The following is a 22,881-nucleotide window of genomic DNA, read 5'->3' on the forward strand; positions in this document are numbered from 1 at the left end:
CCAGGACTAATTAAGTCAACTTAGCTTAAATTAACTAATCCGGGACTAATTTATTTGTCTTCTGGGCTGGTTAATTTCTCACATCAACTGAGCTAGATCCAAAATCCTAGTTCTTTGATTCCTTGAGTTAACAACATTGAGGTGGATAGCTCTCGATATTTAAATCCCAGTCGAGTTAGTTATCCAACCAATTACCCGTAACTAAAAGGAGTTAATAGCTGTTTATGAAATTCATGTTTTCTATTTGAATGTGTACAGAATTGAATGTAATATTTGAATGTGTACAGAATTACAATTTATTTCTCGAAACATTTTTTTTTTTTTACGTTAATCCTATGAACAACAACATTAAAATTATCGCTAACCTGCCTGTAGACATATTATTATAGGAAAGTTATTAATTTTCGTAAACGTCGGGAGGAAAAAAAATAGCAACGTTAGCTTGGCGTAAATTTTTAATAAACGTCTATCGATTTCACAGACAGTAAGACGTAGATCTCTGTGATTCTGGATGCAGAATCGGGGATTTTCTGAAAATATTGGCAGGAACTTTTTTAATACTAAATCAACTCCTAAATACTCTCACAACATCTTTCATTACTACTCACAGTCTACACATTTCTTCCTTTTTCTTTCTTTCTCTCTCTCTCATTTTTTCTGTAGATAGATTTATTGCACGTTGATGGTTTGTGATATTAATTTTCGCATCATTCTGTAATGAGCAAACTTAAATTTTCTTTACGCACGGCCCGGTTAATCCGCCTCCGGATGATGGGGACTTGACTATAGTCCCACATCTAAAGCTGAAGGAGTTGCTGAAGATGAGAGAGTAATATGCAGATAAGTTTTCCAATCCGAAGAATATGAAGAAATGTTTGGAATATTTCTCGTTTTAGAAATTCTGCATGTAACAGATAGCTTGGAAATCACTAAGCATTGTGAGAAACCTAGCAAACGTTTATCACGAGGATTTGATTTCAGAGAAAATAATATTATTTTCTCTTAGATCTTAGTGATAAATATTAAATCTGCTGAAAATTCTACAGAAGCAGAAAAACAGAATGATAAAGGCATGAATATCCATCAACATAATGAGTTTACTTTATATAACTAGCTAAAATCTTCACTAATTTAAAATAGTACACACATGAAAAGGGAAACGTTTCATCAGTATTCTCAAGTATAAAAATTGTTTTTAAGAACATTCATCTCAACGTTCATAATAATTTAAGAAATTGCATGGAGCAACGAAGTTTAAATTTACCCATTTTATGGAATATTTTATACTGTATTTCAGTAAAGAAGAATTTTTTGCATATAAAATTCACAGTTTTCCTTTCTCGAAGCATTTAAAACATCCCGTACATAAACACCAATCAAGTAACAGTATTAGTTTAATTAGATGCCAAAGAAGCTCATTTTTTATGATTGGACTGTGAGAATATGTTTATCGCCATTTAATATTACTATTATTATTAAAGCTGATATTATAGAGTCTATTTGTGTTTTCAAAGCAGAAAACAAACAAACAAAAGAATCAGCCATTTGCCTGGCCGGGATTCGAGCTTGGTATCTTTTGCTTGCTAGTCGGAGGTGCTTCCAATTAGACCACGAAGACGTGCGGAGAGGAAGGGGAAAATTCCTTATATTATCACATCGCTTGGAATAATTCACAGCCACACTATGGACATAGCAATTCTTGAATCGTTCTTGTATATATAAGAACAGTTTTTGGATTATCTCCTAGAAAAAGAAAGAAAATTAGGAAACTCAGTAAAAAGCGAACGTTAATGTAAGTGAAGTAAAAAAAAAAAAAAAAAAAAAAATTCAATGTTGTGTACAGGGAAAAAAAATTAAAAGTAAACCAAAATGTTAAGAGAAAATAAATTAATTATTGTTATTAATTGGAAATCATTTGACTTTTCAAGAGGAACAAACAAATTTCTGAACAATTAACAATTTTATTTTATTTATACATTTTCATATCAATTTCATTTTAAAATACTTTTAGCCAAAATTGCAAGTATTGTTCCTTGAAGAATTGAAAAGTCAAAAAGTCTTGTAATATAATTTGGCTATTATTTTTATTATGTAATGGCGTAGCTTAAAAACCTAGAATATTTTTCATTTTCTGTCATTTTTCATATTTTAATTTCATTTTACCGTTTTGTATGCTTTGAATTATTTTGTTTTATTTTCGAACTGTTTTTGTTAAATTTTAAGAATTTTAGAGAACTGAATTCGCACTGTTTGCGGTTTGGGGTATATTCTTTATTCTTTGAGATGGGGTGTAAAAAAAATTTAGGAATCTTTTTTTAATTCGCTTTTGCATTGAAATAGTTATATAGAACGAAACTGAACCCCTTAATTGTGTTCAGTTTTAATGTTTTAAATCATAAGATATATTCTCTGTCCTTTCTGCATGTCTTCATGGTGTAATTGGAAGTATACTCGACGCGTATTCGAGAGGTCCAGTGTTCGAGTCCGGGCAAGGGCACAGCACTTTTTCGCGTATGTGCATCAAAAACCTAATGACTCTGCAAGCGGCGCCGGAGCTAAAATGGTGGTGAACGACAATTCGTCACCACCAGGATCTGGAGATTGGATCACATGATCCCCAGTCGCCCTTTAAAAGTAGGAGTATGTAAGGCATATTCTTTCTTCTTTCTGTAAGCCTTAGTGGTGTAATTGGAAACATACTGAACACGTATTCGAGAGGTCCAGGGTTCAAGTTACGGGGACGGCATTGCACCTAACCTAATGATAAAACCTAAAGACTCTGCAAAATAATTATAACTCTATTTGAAGTATTAAAATGTGAATAATTAAAATACAGATTTCAATTACAGATTTTTATAAGTTTTTTAAAACATTTAAATGTATTTTCAAAATAATCTTTAACTTCAAAATGCTTAATATACCCCTAGTTTAAAATGCTTTATTAGTTACACACTTAATTCAAATTTACAAACATAATTAAATCCAAATCTTAATCTATATTTACAATTTACAATTAAAACTTTATTTACATTTAAATGTTTCTTAAACTTCCAGAAAGTAAAATATTTATGGTAAAAAATTTTATATTTGGTAAAAATAATTTATATATACATTATATAATGTAATTAAGAAAACAAAATAAATCGCTATTCACGTGAACACACACATACACACATAATATATATAATGATCACAAAGAGCTTGCCTTCCTTTTAAAATCAGCTCTTGCTTTAATCCTAATAATTTATTCCCCTTTCATTTGCTTCATTTAATTTTTTATTATACTTAAGTTGAGTACAGCAATAGTTACTCTCATTTGTTTTATTATTTTGTGGGAATTTTATGATACTTTATTTTTTTATTTGCGGAAGTCGCTTTATTCTAGTAGACGCCGTTAATGTGATCCCAGTTAATATTATTATTCGGTTATAGTTATGGATTTGCTGAAGTTGCGCTTGTTTATAAGCAGAAACATGAAAAATACAACTCGTGTTGTGATCATCAATTCGGTTAATTTGACCAGAATATTATAAAATAAATAGTTTAAAATAAATTAAAGCCGCCAAATAGATGATAAATTCGCCAAATAAATTAAAAATAGGTTATAAAATTGCCAAGTGAGAGAAAAATGTAACACAGTTCCTTCAGACACAATTTTTTCTTTATCAGGATCACGAAAGAAACAGTGTATAACTGGGGTCCCTGGGTCAAAGAGCTTACCCCCAATCGAATAATTAAGTAATTGCGAATAAATACTTGACAACAACTGAAAAAGGCTATATAATTAACAACTAGATAAAGTAAGAAGTTTTAACAGTTCTTAACAATATGGATTATATGATTAAACTGGAGAAATTAAAAGATCTAAATAATTTTTTTTATTATTTTAAGAATATGATTAGAATGAAAGAATGAAGGTGGTAGGTGCTCAATAGATTCAAAATGTAGTAGAAAATGCCAGAATTAAGCAGCTGGTCTTTATCAGAGCAAAAAGAAAAATCCACATTTTTTCCCCTCTGGTGGAGGGGAGGATTCCCTGGAATTATTAACGGAAAACTAAACTTGCTTTTCTGCTTAAAATGTTACATTTGCATGTTCTCTTCCAATAAGGGGTACTTTCTGAATATTAAGATTAGGGATACAGCATTGGTCAAATAATTTCCGGGAACGTTATGAACAGTTCATGAATGAACTTTTGCATTATAGATATTATGAACCGTTCATAAACAAATTTTTGCGTTTTTCTAATTAAAATATTGTGAAAATACGGGTTCATATATTTCTTGATATTTTTATATTAAATTAGTTAAATTTCATTGTTACTTTGAAGGATAATTTTATCATTCGGTTATTGCTACTAAAATAGTTGTGGACAAACGTGATTACATTAAGCGGCACCTACAATACCTTTTCTTATTAGCTCAATTTAATTTTTTTAAACGTTTGATATATTTACCTTTTGTCAAGTTTTATTCATTACTTATTGTTTTATTTATTTAATGAATTAATATTCATACTTTCTAACATCCTTCTAAACAGCTCGGGTATTTCTAATTTAAGAAACGAAGCCCTTATATTAATTTAAAAGTTCATTAAATATCTTCTAGTAACACTGAAATATAAAAATAAACTGTACCTTTCACAAATTTAAAAAATAAAATAACTTAGTGACACTGAATTAAATTTTTCTTAAACAGACAAATTTAAATTATGTTTTTAAAATGACTTTAAATATTTAAATATTAATTTCTGTTTTAGCTATAAAATTGAAAATGCCGGGAACTTCGCAGCAACATTGATTCTTTCCCAGAATAATAAAGACGAGGGGAGAAAAAGTTGGAGAGCATAATGCATGCTCATCTAGTTTTCTCCAACTGGACCACTGTGAGCGAAACCCTTGTTAGATAGTTTCGCTGCAGAGACACGCAATTTGTTGGAAAGCACGTTTTACAGTACGCTTGCATGCAAGTATGTGAAATAGTATTTATTTTGCTTAGAATTTGTCGAGCCACGCTGTATTCGCTGTTTAATGTTCAGCACAGCGTTTATTAATAATATTAACTCATTTCCTTTTTCATGTGAGAAATGTGTGCTGTTTAGTATTTTCACTTTTGCATTACATAACCTTTTTATGTTCAAATGCAACAATAGTAATCATCCCTTCAACTTGGCAAACTGCCAACTCAGAAATGTTCAAATTTTGCCGCGTAGCATCTTCAATTCTTTCCCAAGTTGTAAAAATACCTTGTGTATCAGTGTAGCAGAGTAAGTCACTTAAAAATGTACATGTGACTGTTAGTAGTTTTTAATTAATTTTAATAATAAATGTATTTAATTATAATATATCTAATTAATGTAATTATAATATATCTAATTAATTATTCTTATAAATACGAGTAATAACATACGTATTAATAACATTAGTGTAAGTAATAAAAGATATATATTTCCGACTGCAGAATGATAATTTTTTGCACCTTCCAGCAACAAGATTTCTTTATTATTGTACTAATGAAATAATAATTTGTAGACGACTTAGGTACTGGTCTGGGTGTTAACAAAGACATAGCAATTTCTTTTTAAAACTATCAGGTGGATGATAAATCATCTCAATTATCACGTGAGTTAGTCTCAAATGCTTATCCATAATAAATCAGTCCATTTTCCTTTCCCCTACTGAAAAGAAAAACTTCGCTTACAACGCCATTCCTAATTTCCTCATTTTTCCACCATTATTATCCTTTCTAAGAGAATCGCTTATTGCAAGAAATAATACTCCTGAAACATAAATATAAGAAATGTAGAAACGAATGATATTTTTTATATCTAAGTAATAATTTGTGATAATTATTTATATAAAAATTTTGATATTAATCAATTTATGATAATTTATAAACATATTTTTTAAATGAAGAATTCGCTATTTTTTGAGTTGGCTAGAAATAGCGAAAGCCCACCGTAGCAAACAAATAAGGAAAAGTTTCAGAATTCATACATAGATAAAGAATATACTATATTCATCAAAAAATTAATATTATTACACACTTCAGAAAAATAGTTTAATTCTTAATATCGCACCAAATAGAATAGACAGTTATTTCGAAACAAAACAAAAATTACATAAATAATTAAGATGATTCCTTCTTGAAATTAACTTCTGTATTTAATGTAAAAATCATAAAACCAATTTAAATTACTGAATTCTTCCACTCCCATGTGAATACATTACTGCACTATATTGTATGGTGTTGTTGTATAAGTGGTTAGCATGAACAGCTGGCGCTTGGGAGTATTCGTGAATTGAATCTCGGTGATGGTGCTCTTGATTTATCGTGTTCCGTGATTCTAAAATACAATGACAGTGGTTTCAAACTGGCAATTTTATGCGACTCACGAAGAGATTTTTGATTACCTACTCTTACAAAGATTTCAAGAGTTAGTTATTTGAAGTCCGAGTTTGCATTATTTTCATTGTTATTTAAAACAAACACAAATAATGCTCCGAAAAATATAAATAGAGCTAATTAATTTTCCCACTGGGATATAAATCTCATTTAATGGTATGAAGATACGGATTTTATTAACACTTACTTGCACTTGTCAAAAAAGTAAGCACACTCAGTTACAAATTTTTGCATTAAGAATAATCGCCTTGTTTGGCAATACATTTGTATTCGAATAATTCTTTTTCACAGTTGAAAATGAATAAGAAAAGAACTCGATTGACCGAAGAGCATCTAGCCCATAATGAAGATAATTTCTAGTAATTTTTCTTCAAGGCTACAAGTTTTATCTGAAAGGAAATGCCATCATATTTTATTATTAATAAGTGTGATTTTAATTGAATTTCTTGATTAATGTTTTAACCGTAGAGAAAATATTTTAAAAAATTAGATTCCGGTTGATAATAGTGTTAGAACTAACGTTTTTTTTTTGAAATATTGGAATTACATTCGATAGTTATTCCGATTTCTTACTCGAAAATTTAGTTGATATTTTTAGCCCATAGCCTTTTGATTTACACAATGATTTCTCTAGTTTCTTATTCCAGAACTCTTAGATTAATTCTAGATTCTTAAAAATAACGCACCGCCCCCAGGTGGGTTCGAACCACCAACCTTTCGGTTAACAGCCGAACGCGCTAGCCGATTGCGCCACGGAGGCTTCGCTCTCTTGCTATCAGATAATAACTTTACTTTCCTTGGTAGCATAAAATGTAGACCTATATACAATTAGTAAGTAGCGTACAGTGTAGACTCTATGTAGAGGACAATGTATCGAATATTCGCTATTCCTTTGAAAAATAAATACAGAAGAAGAAGGTTTTAAATAACCTTTTTATTTGAACTAAATTAAAACAAATGCACACATTTGGTGCTCACAATTCCCCCCACTTATCTAGAATTCTAGATCTAATCACCAGAATTCTAGATTTAATCTACCTCGGATGAGAGTTTTCTTCATTATGGATCAATGTTCTACGCAATTAAAATTCCTGCTGTTCATTACTGATTCAACATTCTACTGTCTATGCTATCTACGTTTTCAACTGTTTCTACGCCGTTAACTCTTTCTACAATATCTACATAATCTACATTATCTCTCAACCTAGAATATTGAATTACATCTAAGTTTGCATTCATTACATACGTATGTTGATAATATTTAAACATCGCATTATTTAATACTGATTTTTTTATCAATATTTTCTCCAATAATCTACGCAGAAATGCATGTCGCTTACTCTCTTAACACCAGAAACCATTTTCTAAACTGATACTTTATTTTTAGTTGTAGAGACATTAGGTTATTTCGAAGTAGGAGAGATAAAAATGAGACATGCCTTCGCCGGGAGTCGAACCACGGACCTCTCGAGTACGCGCTAAGTTTGCTGACCATTACACCACAAAGGAATGCTAAAAAGACAGGATAAATACCTTATATACTCCCTCATTTAAAGGGCGACTGGGAATTAGGGGAGCCAAATCCTGGTGGTGGTGAATCATCATCCACCACCTTTTTCAGTTCGGGCTCCACTACAGAACTATTAGGTTATTTCGAAGCAGGAGAGATGAAAATGAGCAATGCCCTCGCCGGGACTCGAACCATGGATCTCTTGAATGCACGCCGAGCTTGCTGACTATTTCACAACAAAGACATACTAAGAAGGCTGGAGAAATACCTTATATAGTGCAAATGCAAACATTTCGCTCTGAAATTTGTATATGACCTCTTAATATGATCAAGACGCATTTGTGTACGCCCTTAATATGATCTTTGACTTTAGTATCGGATATCTCAGCCAATTTCTTTCGTACACAAATCACACTTTTTTTTTTTTTTTTTTTTTTTTTTTTTTTACAACAAGTCAAAATTTTCTGTAATATAAGCATAGGTATACGCGAGGGAAGTTAAATTTCCTATTTTACAAGAAATTAATTTTCAAAACTACAAAAACACGAAAACATGAATCTTTGCGTCATTTAAAGTATTTTTGTAACTGGAAGTATTTGTCTAAGACAACGGTTGGGAAAATAAAGGGTGTGAAAAGACCTTTGTGGGCACGATACAGTAAGAAATTCAAGTATTACAGGTATGTAATGTATGGTACTAGAAACTTCATGTAATAGTCAAAGTTTAATTGCACGCATTCGTAGTTATCAGTTGTAGGCCTTACGAGTTCAACGCATTTCAAGCTAAATATTATTAATGAAAAATAAAACAAATGCAAATAATTACGAAGCATTATTGCTTATAAATTACTTAGTTCGTTAAGCAAAATAGCTATAAGTCGAAAGATAAATTAAGGATTTTACGTAACAGAAATTTTAACTCTTTCGAAACTCTCCTGCCGTTATAGATAATAAATGGCATCGTAGTGTAACTTAATATAAAGGCCCCAAAATGCGAAAATATTCCTTTAAAGATACTTCTAGCGTCATTAGGAGGTTTTTACATCTTGAAGGATGTGTATTGTTTCCATTAAACATGTATAATGTTCTATCCTTCCAAAATTAAATTTACGGACATGATAATGCTTCAGAGACTAACGGACGAGTGGAGCGGGAGAAACTAGCAGCAGGCCTTAGCAAGTGTTGCCAATGCGCGAAACACAAGAATTTTAATTTATTTCGATTTTCAGAGCATTACCATTCGACAAAGGATAATAATTATACTTTCAAATTTAATCAATCTTTATAAATTTATGCATAACCTGTACATATCCTTATATCACTGGTTTGAAACTGACGACCCCTGAAGGTATTATGTTGGAAAGATTTCAAGATTTTAATGTTTTGAAGTCCGAGTTACATTATTTTCATTACCATTGAAAATGAACGTGGAAAGCCTAACAGAAAGTTCATATAAGAAGGTAATTTATTTACAGTGTGATATAAATCTTATTCAAAGATATAAAGAAAGAGATTTTATTAACTTTTATGCCTGCTTGTCAAAAAGTAAATAAGTTCGGTTACAAATTTTTGTATCAGAGTACTCGCTTTCTTGGGAATGTCTTTATAAATGAACAGCGTTGTCCCCCTCCAGACCTGAAAATTAATGAGAAAAGAACCCGATTGTCTCACTTGGAAAAATTTTTCTGCAAACATTCAAGTTTTCGTAATGTATTTATTTTTAGTTTAAACTAAAGTAAATTATTTAACTATTCATTAAATATGTAAAAAGTATTTTAAATAAATGTTAGTTTGAAAATTTAATATTTAGCTCTCAGTATATTTGAATAACACAATGTAACCAGAAAAATGTCTTGCAGGTAAGTTTAGATTTCAGGTAGAAAACAAATATAAATTTCAAATTTGTTCCTTCGCGATAATTTTATTATTGTTTATATATGTTTTAATAAATATTCAGTAACCGAAATTTTAAATTTATTAAAAATATTTTTATTTTGCTAATAAAAGTTTTTCTTTAAAAAAATCTGTTCCGTCCCGTCAGCTATTTTTATATCGTGCATTCGGCCAGCATGCAATTTAAGTTTGAAATCACTGATCTATATGTCAGCTAATTTGACTTTATAGAATAATTTGAGACGCAGTTTTATTATTGTGTGTTCAGGTTTTCCACTTAACTTCATATGGAACAGTTTCCATATATTTTTAAATAGTAGAATAAAAACTTTCTTAAGCAAGGTCAAAATGAGAAAAATTCCTTTATTTATTCAATCGAAGTATACGTTTGCTTTTACTGCACAGAAGACGGAGACTTTTGAAACTCAGATCTAATTGCTACAAGCAAAAATAAATAAATAATTAGATGAAAAATATGTAAGTTTCTAGGAAGACTATTACTCACATTCATTTCGGCATTTGTAACATACACAGTTCGCTTCAATTAATTCGAAACGATGGCGATTAATCAACACAGTAATCATCGTTCAGTGCCTTCTTAATTCTAGATGGAACTCTGCCAAGTTACATCATTAATGTTTGTAAACTGTGATAAAGAATGTTCAAGCTACATCAAATTTATAAGCTCTGACGAATAAAATTAAACAAATTAACTGAAGACGCAGTCTGTACGATACAACGTAAAAGAGAAGATACGTTGTATCTTTTATCAATTATAGTAAGGATGCAAATGTTTGTAACAATTATCAATTAAATACATTTTAATCACAAGAATTAAGTTGTATTATGAATCACATCTACTGGAGACTGTTAAAAGAAAACGAACTATTCCGCGCTGAAATATAGCGTTAGAACATCGCTAGAACATGGCGTTAGAAATATTTCGTGTTCGTTACAATAATGCTGTAAACGTTCACAATTACTAACTGGTTATATAACAATTTAAGTATGTTTTAAAGTAACTTGCTTTGTATTTTAAAGTGTTAGATAATCACTAAAAAATGTGTTCAGAATATAAATTAAAAGAAGAAAATCGTTGATTGCTTTCTTGTCGCTTAAGCTGTTAAGCAGTTATAATTTGAAAGGTAGGTGAAAAATCTTACGTTGAATAGCAAGCCACTAGATAGGTAAGTTAAAGTTATTTATTCCTGGTGCAGTAGCAACATTTACCAACTGGCGTGATGATAAATATCATGGTAGCGTAACGTAACACCATTATTTCAAGTGAATGAAGACTTCGCTGAGATCAAACTGCTTAATTTAAGAAAGCTTAAAAGAATTGTAAAAGGAACAAGTATACTATCCCAAAGATTATGCGATATATTTTGCTTTTAAGGTTATATATAAAAAAAAAAGAGTACACCTAACGCATATTTTCTAGGATTTTTTTTAACGATCTTCAAGTAAAAAATGAAATCTAACACATATAAAACTTAAAAGAAAAAAGAAGAATTGTTTTTTTTTCATTCCGTTTCCATTTAAACTAAGTTCATGAAGTTAAATCCGTTTCAGTTGTAGTTAAAGTTTTACTTCCTTATATTCCTAGTCTGAAGCAAGCACGTTTGCGTCATTTTCACAATTTATTACAGCTCTCTACTTTCATAATGAAACAGGTTTAAAAGTCATCTTAGAAACAGCTGGAAAAACTTTACAATTTATAGCTAGTGTGCCGCCGTAATTGTGAACTAACACGTGTTTGAATATTCACGCTTATTATTTAAAAACGTTATCACGCAGCTGCATGCAATGGCTGCTTTATAAGAATTAATAATTTACTTTTTTTTTTTCGCTCTCAAAATTCTGTAGTTCGTCAAATATTTCCAAACACTCAAATGTCTAAATATATATATAGCAAAACTTTCGCTTAACTAACAATTTATATTCTTTATGAAGGAAGAAAAACCTGTCTCTCCTTGAAACATATGCTAAAATTATACATTTGCTAGTATAGTATGTACAGTTTATTTTGATATGAAAATTTGATTACCATTCCTAATAACGTATTCAGACATAAACATATAAATTCAAGTTTTTATTGTGTTGCGAGATGGAAAGGAACAATAATGACAATATTAGTTACTTTAACATGCACAATAATAATATCAATTTATAACAACCTACTAACAAAGCTCATTTATTTTGTGCTTCTGTAAAGTGTTAAGATTAAATTCATCCACAGTCGACAGCTGAAAAATAGGTTAGATTATTTGAATGCAGGAAAGGACACGAGGGCTATTTGCCTTCATAAGATACAGGACACCTTTGTGGAGGATTTTATAAGGGAAGTTGGTTTTTATTCACGTTACACATGGTTTGAGACCACAAAAACTAACTATGAAGCCAGCCCATTCACCTAAGATAGAGTCCGTGTCGAACTTCCAGTATTGAGCGGTTTTAATCGTTTAGCCCCTGGTGGATAGATGAAGAAAACAACATTCTTACTTTTAGCCTTCTACTTAAAGTCATCATAAGTGTATACAACGCCTGGAATGTTCATACAAATGGTTACCTGCATGTGAGAAATCTGGGTAATGTACTTAAGACGTGAAGATACTGTGATACTTTTCTTTGGCAGAAGAAACTGATTGGCGAACTCGAAAACTGCGATCACGGTATTGATCTTGTAGCGGAAAAAAAGCAGTAAGTTATTTATTGTTTTCAGGCGTAATGCGCTAAATTCTCTTCAAAAGTCTATATATCTATCGTGTCTTTATAAAATATGAAGTATACTGTCTTTCCCCCGGGAATAATTTGCTCGTGAATTATCTCTTTCTAATTGAAAAAGTTCATCAACGTGGTCTTTGCTGGAGAATTTTCGAAACCTAAATATCTGTGGCCAAGAACAAACCATTATAAACCTTCTTCATCCCAAGCAGATGGCTGCCGTTTCTCCCACCCTTTCTGACTAAAAATAAATAAAATAAAATAATATATATATACATATAATCCGAAAAGATTGAGATTTTAACACCGCACCAGACGGCTTGCAGAGTTATTATGCTCTTCCTGAGCTTGCAATCTATCAATCTGCTTGTAGACTCACACACTTAGCAAGAGTGAGTGTGACTCTTGTAGACTCACACTCACTCTTGCTAACACAACTTTTTTTTTTTTCTTTTCTTTTTAGCTTTATCATTGAGCATCGTTGTTTACTTACTACGCCACATACAATTCAACAGCAAAATCACAAAACGTTTTAAGGCACCTAGCATATGTTTATTAATACCGATACACTGTTAATTGTTGACATACATTTTTCTATTTTTCAGTGTTTTCTCAATTCATGTTCATATGAATGTTCAGTCTTCTTAGTAAGAAGACTGTCAAAACTTGTTTTTTATATATTAACTTTTTGCGTGCTCAACATCATTTTTTAAATATCACCTATAACTTACGCCACATTAAATTCAATAGCAAAACCACAAAATATTTAATAATAGCATATCTTTAGAATTTTCGGTAGAGTGTCAAGTACTGTCATACATTTTTTTTATATACATTCGCTATATTATCTTTTTCAAACTAGCTGCTTGAACGGCCAGCCACCTAAAATAGTTTTCATAAAAAAGATTAAGTCATTATAACGATTTCGATAAGTCCAGCTAGTATTATTTAAAAAGCTTTAATATTTCTAATTAGATATCTTATGATTTTAATGGATATTTATTGAAATTAATCATATTAAAAATACTCTTAAAAACTACATTTCTTGCTTAAAATCACTTAGTTTCTTAGTAACAAACAGTTTAATGAAAATTAAATAACTGAATGATAACACGCTGGCGCGTGAACGGTAATAATATTTCAGACAGTGGAAACACATTGCTTTCAAATAGCCGAGTCTTTTGTATTAAAATTGAAAGATGTTATCACACTTTGCTGAATAGCGAAATTCTACGCACTGGAGATTGTCGCCAAATGTTCGCCAAATTTGGCGATTTCGGGCAATTTTTTACCAAATCTGGCAACAAAATTAGGCCGCCAGCTTGGTGATATGTCGCCAAATTAGTTAGGTAGCCATTTACTTAAGTAAAATAGACTTATTTTTCCGACAGAGCCTCGTCTCTCTAGATTTTCAATTTGCATTGTACGGGAAAATAACACAACAATTTCCTATACAATTGCAGTAAAATCTTCTACATATGTACAAAATCCGCAAAATTTGCACTAAAATTATCCATCTATGTAAAAAATTCGTAACAATATCAAGAACAAATTAGAAATACAAAATTCGGGCTTCCGGATGCACATGTTCGGGTGAAGAACTACGTGTAATAAAAAATATTGCCAGGTATTTCGATTATACTGCCCGACAGCTTGTCTTCGATCTTAGTCGCTGTTTAAAACGAGGGTTCTGCAGAATTTTCTTTTTCCCCGCAGCAGAATTTTCTTTTTCCCCGCTCCTTAATTTAAAAAAAAAAAAAAAAAAAAAATTAATTAGGTGTTCTAAAAATACTTACACCAAATTTAAAATTTTATATTTGCATATTGTATTCCAGTGATATTAAGATTACTAACTCAGAGTATTAAGTTTTGGGGTACGAATTTCCAGAAACATTATGAAGAGTTCACAAGTGAACCATTGCTTTAAAAATATTATGAACAGTTTAATAACAAATTTTTACATTTTTCTAATTAAATTTCTGTGAAAGTACTTATTATATGTTCCTCTTTATATTTATACTAAATTAGTTAAATTCTGTTACCGTTTTGAAGCATATATTATCTGATCGCTTAATGTTATCAAAACAGCCGTGGACAAATATGATCACAATGAACGGGTGCATACTGTATTACAAAACATACATTACCGTTTGGATGGAGACTGCCGAAAACTGGTAATTTGACCCGGGTTCAAATCATACTAACTGAAAGAATGTTTCATAGTTTTTCTCGTGTGTAACGTAAATTCGAGCGAATTTCCTTTGAAAAGTCCTCTACAAAGGCATCTCGATGCTTTTCACAGATAGTTCTACGAGTTCTTTGCATTTATTCAAACAATCCGACTATGCCACCACTACTTCTGGCATTAAAGCAACATTTAGAAATATTTTATCGTTTAAATATAATGGTAAAATTCCTGGATACGAATTTGACGTATCAAATAACATGCACTTATTATTTTAATAATTTTGTTCCATTCGAAAGTATCAAAAGTTTAAGTCTCTGAAATATTTTATTGCCATTGAAATATACAAAAATGAATTGTGATTAAGAAGCACATAGTTTTTAATTAACGCAAAAGTTTTCATTCAGAACAAAATTTCTGTTATATTTTGGAAGATAAAATTTTAAAGAAAATTATGAGTATAGATTGTCAATACCCATGACAGTCTATACTCATGACAGTTATGAGTATAGACTTTCCGTGGAAAAATATCTAATAAATCAACTTGCATTCCGTTAAAAGGTACTTCACATTACACTAATAATGTGAAGTGCCTGTGTAAAGTATTTTATTCTAACCAATTATTTTTAGTTTTACTTTCCTTTCCCTCCTGATTTCAGCTGCCTGTCGGAATGTAAAATTTTAAATGACGTAGTATGTTAATCTAAACGTGTTTCAGAAGCAGGATTTAAGCTGCGTTTCAAGAGTAGTAGCGGAGCAAAATATAAAAATCTTATTTTTCTATTTTGTATTCCTATGTACCTTATCCTGATAAAATAAACTTGTCATGTGTGTAATTTGATTTTTCCACCCACTCATCAGGATCATGCACATTCACATGTACCTCTCTAGTAACGCCTCTCCTGGTGTTTGAGCTAATCTGAGTTTATCTCCGCTTATGATGTCTTCAATCACACCATTCTTTTCCGAAACTCCTCCTACTACTTCTTTTATATGCACTTTCATGCGCCCCTGCGGCATAACTATCGTTGAGCCGGATACGTCGCGTACCCACCCAGTACGTAGTGGCTAATCGCACCGACGGTGCGAATAGCTAAAAGGCTATTCACACCACCTAAGTTCGCGCATGCGCACAAGCAGCCCAGGTACCAGCATTTTACGCCGATTGTTGTGCAAAATTTGCACTGTTAACCCTAACTCAGCAATAGAAAGGGTTCTTAATAGTTCGCCAGCAAGAGAATAATTTGCAAGCAATAATTATCAGTTACAAAGACAAGGTCAATCTATATACATGATAATGTTCAGGGAATGATTAGATAAAATAGGGATTTAATGATGGGTCTAATTGCAAGCGAGGACGAGTAATTAGTTAAAAAATCTTTAGTGTATTGACAAAAAAGCTACATAAATTACCTAAATTCTTTTATTTAACAGAGGAATTTTTATGCAAACTTAAACTTTTATGCAAACAAACTATGACCCTATTCTTATAGCATAGGATTGGCAGAATATATTATTGAATAAGAAAACTTACTGAAAATGATAGTATTCTTATACATTCATCACTTTTTCAGTATCTACACAGGTTTATAGGTTCAAATGCCATATTTCAAAATCAAAGTTATTTATGAAATAAAACCTTACAAAATCTGGTAAATCATTTGTGTGTGCAAATTTTTAAATCTAAATCTAAAAGTAATCTAAAAGTACTTTCATTAAATTATTTCTGTCTTTTAAATTACATCCCATTATTTATTTCAATTTAATTGATTAATGTGCTTGTACTAATATTTCAAAGTTCTTTGAAGCACTTTTTGTGTCATAAAAATTGCCAAGTATTTCCATAAAAAAAAATAAGCAGGCATACAGAATAATTCATTTAATATTTCATATAATCGCTTTTAACTTATTTCATGTCTAAATTTTCTACACAGAAATCCTCTGTCTAATTTTTAGTATCTTTTATCGGACGAAATTTTTCAAAGAGAAATGAATTAAAGGCTTGATTGCGCAAAACACATCTTTAAAGCTAAATGTATTCTAAGATTTACAAAAAATGTCAACACTATTTTGCCCTCCCTTCAAATCAGTCATTTAAACTATTCAAACCGTTCAGGAAAAGGATAAACATTGCGAACATAAAAGTCTGCCCTTTTTACTTCCTTGTACGAAGTAAAAAGGAAGTATTGTAATCGCGAAAAGTTTCAGGCAGCATATTTCAACGAAAATATCCATTTTGACCGCTATCGAATGCAATTTAACGATGTTTTTGCGTGATATCTGTACGTAAGGACAGAATAAAATACTCTTTTCCTTCAAAAAAATTATAAAACTGCTTTAAAATTAATTCTGAAGAGAATTTTTCGTGGCGTCTGTACGAACGTATGTACGTACGTGCGTAAGTACGTATCTCGCATAACTCAAAAACGAGTAGCCTCAGAACGTTCAAATTTTGTATATAGGACTGCTATAACATGTAGATGTGCACCTCGTATTTTGGTTGCAATCGGCCGCACCAAACGTATATAAATATATTTATATATATATCCACTCTATTACTCGGCTCAGTGATCTCAGTTTCTTTACTCTTATATGTTTGTAAATTGTACATTTTTTGCTTTAAAAATGATTGTATTATGTTATTTTTATCTTCCGGTTAAGGTTTTTATGCCTTTAGTAAATCTGTATGCAATATTTTTAGAAATATCAACAATTTTAAAGTTGTCTAAGTGCCGCTAAGCCTTTTTTTAATGGCGGCCATTGATGTTTACATTTGAAACAGGAGACTAGTGGATTTGTTGCCAATCTAGAGAAACTTAGCTTCGCATTCATTTATTATTGCCAATTAAATCATGCTTAATTCTTTCTGGAATTTTTTTGGGGAAATAAGTGTTTAAGATTTACTTCGTAATTTTTAATATAGATATTTTGAGTTTTTATGTATTTTTGCCTTCTCGCGAAGTGAGAACTGAATTAATTAAATGAGAAATACTCAATCGTCTGTGAAAAATTGTTTCTTTTTTGTTTTGTTTGCTTAATTTCTTTTATACATCATTCTAGCTTTATTATAGTATTTGAATAGAACATGTGGCAACGATTAGATAATTCTATTCTTTAAATGATATAAATTTTGTGCATTATGAGTTATAATATGAACGAAATATATAAGTTAACTGTTATATAATTATTGGATTATATAACAGTTAACTTAGTTTCCGTTATATAATTATTATATATGTTAACTGTTATATAATTATTAATACTGTTAAGTGAATCTAGCGCCAGAGTGTCGCTATGGTAAACAAATACTAGAGTGAATTTTAAAGAATGCATTTATTCTATTGTGGTTTATGCGCTGTCGGCGAAGTAGATTCAATTCAACCCAATAAGTTTAAATGAAATGCAAGAAAAAAATGCGTATAATTTAATATTCCGTACAAGGAAGTCATGTGGTGTACACATCAGATTTTTCATATATACTTTAACAAAAGGAAACGTGTTCCTTCTTTTTATAAGAAAAGGAACCCATTTTTCTTTCTAAACCTTTGAAAGTCGCCAACACTTAAAAAATGATAAACTACGCCAAGGTAGAAACCCGCCCTTTGACAACTCAATGCGCATGCGTGGTTAATGTTGGTGCGAATAGCTTAAGCGGCTAATCGCACCGGTGGTGCGAATAGCATCGGCCCACTCAGTACCTCCTACACGACACTCCGGCTGCATTAAGTTGAGTTGAGTAGTAGCGCAGATAGTTCCGAGTTTATGTTGCATGTTTACAATTAGCTCTCTAGTCGGTGTTAGACACCTTTTAGTTTATACTGATATTCTACGCTGAGCTTTGCTGTGTGCAACCGATTTAGCTGTTTATATAACTAAGGAGTTAGTCGTTAGCCATCTTAATTTAATGTGCATTTTATGTTTTTATTTTCTGTTAATTTAGTTAGCAACAAGTGGTGATGAATTGTGAGCACCAAGGGAGTGCATTTGTTTTAATGTTAGTTTGAATAAAAAGGTTGTATTTATTCTTCAAACACATAGCGAGTATTCCCCTACTTCGCCTTCTATGTAATCTACGTTTTATACTTACTACCAAGGAGAGTAAGACTCTATACCTGTCAGATAAGATCTAAATTATCTCGCTAAAAAGGTTTTCAATTCAAGAAACCGGCATTACTTTATTATCTGATAACAGTAGCGTGAAGCCTCCGTGGCGCAATCGGCTAGCGCGTTCGGCTGTTAACCGAAAGGTTGGTGGTTCGAGCCCACCCGGGGGCGGTACGTTCTTTTTAAGAATAAATCCTGGAAAAATAATTGAATTTTAAATTAGAATCTATCCCTTCAAAAATATAACATTAAAAAAAAATTATTTATTTATTTATTTTTTTTTTATTAGTCAACTAAATCAAAGATTTAACAGAAATGTGTTATGACTGCCCGAGGTAAAGTACTTTTCATCTTTCACTCTCCCAATGTAGGGGTAAAGCGTAATAATGTGTTTAATTTTCCTTTCAGATTTAATTTATCCCTCACTGATTAACAAACTAAGCGATTCAAAAGCAATAAATGCAGTTCTTCGTCTTTGTTGTTATTAGCCCGTGAAATTTCATACCTGTGCTCATTAAAATCATTGTATGTTTTCCTTTTTTGCAATAACTATCCCGAGCGGCTAGTTTTAAATGAAAATGAGACCGAATTCTTAAATCGAGCACAAATTTTAATTATTAGAATGTTCGAATAGACTGGAAGATCTTCTACGTCCAGTGACTTTATTTATTACTTTCCTGCATTTTATACACTAAAACTAATAAAATATGTAAAAAAAGTTTAAAACTTTTTAGTTTAAAACAGCTCTAGTAAAAATCAGATTTCTAACTAGCATAATTCTCTTGATTATACATTTTAAAAAGTAAAATCGTGAATCGTAAACAGTGTATGAATTGTATTATAATATTAACAGAATTTTAAGAAATGATACAATTATAATGATATATGTATTATGTTTTCTGATTTCTCGTACAGTTTCCTTCGTTTCCACAGGAATATCGAACCTCCTCGCGTATCCCCCCTAGCATTTTAGCGCCAGATTCAGAAAATTTTTAAAATATTCGCTTTCCCCCTTCTCTTCCGTGCATAGTTTTTTCCTGTGAGAGTTAGTTTACTGGTAAATTGCATTCCCTTGATCACTTTTATTTTTATCCCAAAGGGCGTTAGTCGAAAAGGGCTATTAATTTCGTTTTGGCATTTTGTGGAGTTTCATTATAAAAGGCGTTTCACTTTTCAAATTGTTGCCACCAAATATTACGGCCCTGTATTATATTTAAAGAAATTCAATAATGATGAATCTGCATAAATGTACGCATGTTTCTCGCATTGTGATAAAACAATGGTGCCTAGAGCCATCAAATTTTGAATAACGTACATCTCCACCCGAATATGGGCATCAGGAATCCCAAATTTGGAATCTTTTGAGATCAAAGTTGGGAACTTGTTTCATTATCTATTTCATATTTTGTAGAACATTTATGAATTTTTGATTAAAAAACTCAACGATTTCAAAGCGAGCAATGGCAACACTGAACGGGGGAAAAAATTTATCTCCAGCGCGCGAGACTGTGTATTGAAAATTCTAAAGATATGCTCTTTTTAAAATTATTTTGCGATACTGCTGTTGAATTCAGTTTTATGGTTCAACTGCGAACAACATGATATTTAATAAATAAAGGTTAAAAAAGCCCCTTCGGGCGTATTATAAAAACGCCCGAAGAGCAAACGTTAAAAAGAGCCCGCAAAACCTTAAAAAAAGCCGCAAAACCTTAAAAAAGCCCCTTCGGGCGTAATATAAAATTTGAAGGCTTTCAGATTTGTTTATTTATTTTGCATTTTTCTACTAAAATTTCTGTGAAAATACTTATTTATATGCTTCTTGCTGTATTTAGTTTAAATTAGTTAAATTCCTAAGCTGTTGTGAAGGATATTTTTTTCCATTGTTTAATGTTATCAAAACAGTCGTGAACAACGTAATCGCATTAAACGGCGTCTACTGTGGTAAATGTCAGACCGAAAAAGTTTCACTAATTCTCTCTGTTTGTCCCTTTACCTTCCCCGCGAATTTTCTCTTTTTTTTCCCCCTTTCCCCCTTTTTCTTAGCCCAAAGGGCTATTAGTCTCAAAACGGCATTTTGCGTCGTTTCACTTTCTGCGTTGGTTCACTTTTCAAACTTTTGCCACCAAGTATTCTCGCCATGCATCATATTCAAAGAAACTAAATGAAGAATCTGCATGCAGTATGCATGTTTCTCGTACTGTGAAAAAACGACGGTACCTAGAGCCATCAGATTTTGAATAACGTAATCCTCCCCCCGAGCATGGACGTCTGAATTTTGAATTTCGAATTTTTTTATTGTGTATTTCCTATTTTGTAAAACTTCAGCGAATTTTTTATTAACAAACTCAATGATTTCATAGCGAGCAATGACAACACTGTACGGAAAATAACATTTTTATCTCCAGGGCAAGCCTATGTGTCGGAAATTCTAAAAGATATGCTGTTTTTAAGTATTTTGTGATATTGCTGTTGAATTAAATTTTATGTGGTTTAAGTTCGAAGAATGTGATAAGAATAAAATAAGGTAAATAAAGGTTACGCATAAAACGTTAAAAAATGCCCCTTTAGGCTTAATACAAAATCTGAAATCTTTCCTATTTTTAGCCCAAAGGAGCGTTAGCTCAGAAGCGCTATTAATTTTTTTTCAGTAATTGCGTTGGTTCGCTAAACAGCATTTCACTTTTCAAATTGTTGCCACCAAATATTAGAACTTTACGTTACATTTAAAGAAATTAAATAGGAAGAATCTGCATGGATGTATGTATGTTTCTCGCATTGGGAAAAAGCAACGGTGCCTAGAGACACCTAATGCTGAATAACGTAGTTCTCCACTCGAATATGGGTTTCTGGGGTCGGATACGAACTGTGCGAAATTTAATTGAAGACCCTCTTCTCATCTAATCAGAAGACCCCTTCCTTAGTGCTAACTGCCCTACAAGGAAGAATAGCCAGCTTTTCTGTCTCCCACCTTATACACGAAGGCTGAAATAGTACAAAGCAAGTCCAGGAACTGCGCGACTTTGCTTTTCCTCGCAAGAAGTTGGGTGCTACAAAAAGTCATTTTTCCTTATTATTGAGATCTTTAATTAAGCTCTGTTTTCGTTTATCAGATGCTACAAAAATTGAGCATACAAAACAAATATTAAATTGAAAATCTGGTATATGCTAAAGTAAAAGTGAATTTCTTTTACAATCATATTATAATTTTATAATGTTTAAGAGAATAATGAGCCAAATCTCGTTTATTCTCCACAGAAATTCAAAAATTTCTAAGTAATAGATTTTAGCTGCTGATATATATATATATATATATATATATAAACTTATATATATAAACTTATATATATATATATATATATATATATATATAAACTTATATATATAAACTTATATATATATATATACCAAAACTTATATATATATATATATATATAAGTTTTGACCTACATAAAACTATTAAATTAGAAGGACATTTAAAAACTAATTATGTGTATATACATATATAATCGGATTATATATATAATTATATATATACTTTCCAGTTACTTCAAAACATCTTTCAAAATATAACTTACTAGTATGGATTCACTCTTTTAAAATAATTCTACTTTAATTAAACTTAGGAGATAATATAATCTATTTATCAATATAGTTTAGGAAATAAATGTATATAATAATTTATTTACTAAAGAAATATTGATTATCGGATTTGTAACTCAAATTAAATTAGTTTTAGTGTCTAAATAAATATTAACAAATCTTCTTAGATAGTAAAGAATGGTTTTAACTTTTAAATTTGACATTTTAGGTACATTAGGTTTGTTAAGAGGTTCTAAATACACACCAATATTGTAATATATGCCTTATTAAGCTTTCCATTTTTAATCACTGAAATTATTTTATTGAAATTATTAAATTGTTATTCTGTTATCTATTTACTTACTTAACCGCACTTTACTCTTCTTTTACTTTGACATGCATTTGATTTATAATAGACATTTAGTTAAGAATAAATGATAATTATGAGCATCTGCAGTATTTTCATAATTCATAAAAAACTTT

At 30.9% G+C, this 22,881-nt stretch overlaps 2 non-coding genes across 2 annotated transcripts; one reads left to right on the forward strand and one right to left on the reverse strand.

Moving 5' to 3' along the window:
* Positions 1-7,090: 7,090 nt before the first annotated feature.
* TRNAN-GUU (transfer RNA asparagine (anticodon GUU)) lies at positions 7,091-7,164 on the reverse strand. Its single transcript has one exon. It is a non-coding gene; the product is annotated as a tRNA-Asn (tRNA).
* Positions 7,165-18,916: 11,752 nt separating this feature from the next.
* TRNAN-GUU (transfer RNA asparagine (anticodon GUU)) lies at positions 18,917-18,990 on the forward strand. Its single transcript has one exon. It is a non-coding gene; the product is annotated as a tRNA-Asn (tRNA).
* The last annotated feature ends 3,891 nt before the right edge of the window (positions 18,991-22,881 follow it).

This window comes from Stegodyphus dumicola, chromosome 8 (genome assembly GCF_044657685.1).
Source record: "Stegodyphus dumicola isolate Sdum_Otavi_A_Nest chromosome 8, ASM4465768v1".
Classification (NCBI taxonomy): Eukaryota; Metazoa; Arthropoda; class Arachnida; order Araneae; family Eresidae; genus Stegodyphus; species Stegodyphus dumicola.